Here is a 3,253-nt window from a genome sequence, read left to right on the forward strand (position 1 = left end):
CTTTGTTGTCGAAATGAGACCTCCATAACAAAGTTTGGCCAATAAATCTCATCTTCAGAATAAACATCTCAGGACTTTTGTATGCTAGTTATCTTGTGTTATTGATGAACAGGATCAATACTGAAAACTATCTAATGGTAATCAGATATTAGCTCTTTCAATAGAAACCCAATGAGACACCAGACACTAAAAAGCAGCTCAATTTCGTAAGCCACACATGTATGCATTGCGGACCTATTTTATGTTTAGGTAGGACCCGCGAGCGAGCAGCAAACCTGTGCTCTGATCGGCTACCCGAGAGTGCAAAATGTGTTTTGTTTTGATTCCCACTTTGATACCCCACAAAAGGAAAAAAAGAAATGCTTGTAGCTTGTTGAATACCTCATATAATGTTGTAACCAAAAAGTATATTGTTGTCGCATGAATAAAAGCTTTTCCAGTATTTTTGTCTAAAATAGAGGTCACAGATTCGTCCCAAATGACAACAAAACAAACAAAACAAAAATCACAACGAAACAGCAGATTCATTTGGTAATTCCATGTTGCACAAAAACATTTTGTTCTCATGTAATATATCCTGTGATCCTTTGCTGACGAAGTCTTCGTCTCGGTCCTTAAAATGCAATGGGGGAAATTGGCCGATGTACAGCCTTCTTAAGCTCACACTTGTTCAGGAATACGCACGCATAAAGGAAGTATTAGATAACCGCGCGTTGTTACGAATTTTACCATCGAGTGTTCATGACATCTTTTGCACCTTCAAAGAGATAATTCAATTCAAGCAGATAAATTCGTATCCACAAGCGGACATGTATCATCCTTTTTATTCAAAGTTATCGATTGTAAATTTGAATGAAATACAATTTTTATATAAGAGTATCGAAAACAGAGATCCGCTACATCGAAACTCAGCTCGCCGGAAAACAATTAAATTTCGGACATTGAAATACAAAAATTCCTTATTACAAGAAAAATTGAATTCAGCTTCAGATAAAAAATCAAAAATGTTTTAAAAAAAGCCTTCATGGGAAGTAAAACTGTCATGTTGATAAATCCGGTTCTTATAACGACCTTGATACCTTTATATGTGAAGATATCAATGGTACATTTACAGCGTGCGGTGGAGATGTCACGTTTTGAAAACTGAAAAAATTGTAATATTTCAGACAACCATATTACCGTTGTTATATTACCATATATCGCGAATGTTACAATATCAAAAGAAACGAAGGGATTATGTATTTTTTTTTTCAACCTCGAGCTTCGTTTGTTTTCGATAGATAATTGCTGGTTTTGACTTTGACGAGAACTATAATTATATACATCACGTTATCAAGCTCTGCCACATACTCATCACGCGCCTCTACCGCATAATGATCACGCACATTTAAATCTTTAACTCCCGTGATCTAATTGTTAATTCTCCCCTCTAGCGGCTACATGTTTCCTTTCATAAGAGATACGGAAGTTTGGTGTTAGTTCAAAGAGAACAAATTCTACCTAATAAAACTTTGAGTATTTGCATTACCTGGATAACGTATTGATATTACAGGGATAAGTTGCAAGTTATTTCATCTCTAGGAGTTAGAGGGCTTAGGAAATTGCATCGCGTGCAGACTATTTAACCACGAGGCAAATGAGAGAAGCCAATGAAATTTATAAGTGTATGCAAGTGAAATATTGTCACGTCTGACAACAATAACCCGAGAAAACTCCACTGAAATTAAACTTAATTGTTGTCAGCTGCACGAAAATTAAGATTACGATCTTTCATTATAAATGACACGAGCTCTAAACAGCTCTAATCAGTTGCAGAATGAAAATTGGTTTGTACCTGTTAAACTGTCATCCTCTGAATCCCTCTACTCTCCAAATGATATCATTAGTTAATTCTACATGCCTGAAAATATCAAAAATAATATTTTGCTTTACAACAATTTCGATGAAAAAATGAACAAGGTTTTAAAAGATCTAACTTCGTCTAATACCCAGTTTCGTGATCACAATTGCTATTCTTCTCTAAGAAAGTTATTGTGCTTGTTTTTTTGTTTTTTTGTTTTATTCTCTCTATGATTATTACTTGTTTACATGTTTCTGCATGACGATTAATTTATATTGTAATTTAAATTTAGCTCTTTCCGTTTTGGTGCAAAACACTCTCAATCCGCAAAATTCCTTTTCTCCTCAGAGCAGGGCATGTTACACTCTGTCATAACTGAATCGACAAGGATAAATTCATACCGTGAATTATATTGTACCAATGCAATTTCTCTTCAAGTGATCAACTCGATATATCCCTTGATCAATATGATACACATTTGTTTTTGGTCACCTTCCCATTAGCGTTACAGTTCTCTCAAATTTTCATTTTCCGCTTTCACCGTGACAACTTCATAAAGTTTCTAAAAATAATAACGGTAAACTTTTTTCTTGTAAATAATTCCCGCCAATTCTGCACGAAATATTTTTGCAGTCAAAAGCGTAAGTGTCCAGTGAAATTCAGTGGCGCTCTGGATCTCGTCCTGATACAATCAGTTTTGGAATAATAAAATCTGTTCCTTTCTAACATGAAAACGATGCTGATTCACAAAATCCAGATGGGTTTGTCAGTATGTAGTCGATTTCCGAACAAGATTAAATGGGCATCCATGTCTCAGTTGTTTTCATTCACTGTCTTTCTTTTACATGTAAAAAAATTTAGTGTTACATCGAGATACTTTGCTTTTACTGATAACTTTCTCTGTTCTCAAAGATCACTCCTTTTTTGCTGCATTGATATCTACGTGTACTTTGTAATAACAAGTTACACATATTCATCACCGGAGGGAGATACAAAGCTAAAGAAATCACATCAATAATATGTATTCTTTATGTTTATTTTTTTTCAAATTTTCCCGTCTTTCGATTATAACATGCTACATATTTCTTCACTATCTTTCCTCACCTGAAGACTACTTGCAATAAATTCAACTCCAATAAAGTTCTTTCCCAAGAAAAAAATTGACTTCTCGCTTTTATCTAGAGAAAGGCATATTCAAATCGTTACGCGTCTTGTAAAGAATTAAAGCGAATACCATAAGTACTCTTCTTAGAGAAATATCTGAGGAAGTTATTCCAGAATTTTTTTTAAATCTATGCACTCCACGCATCTTTGTGTACAGAAACTCTCAGGGTATCTTACAGGAATTTTATGATTAAATTGTCACTGAACCAGTTGTCGTTAATTTGGAAAAGAAATCTGAGGCCCTAGCTC

The sequence above is a fragment of the Pocillopora damicornis genome, chromosome 5 (assembly GCF_964200805.1).
Source record: "Pocillopora damicornis chromosome 5, jaPocDami1.2, whole genome shotgun sequence".
Lineage (NCBI taxonomy): Eukaryota > Metazoa > Cnidaria > Anthozoa > Scleractinia > Pocilloporidae > Pocillopora > Pocillopora damicornis.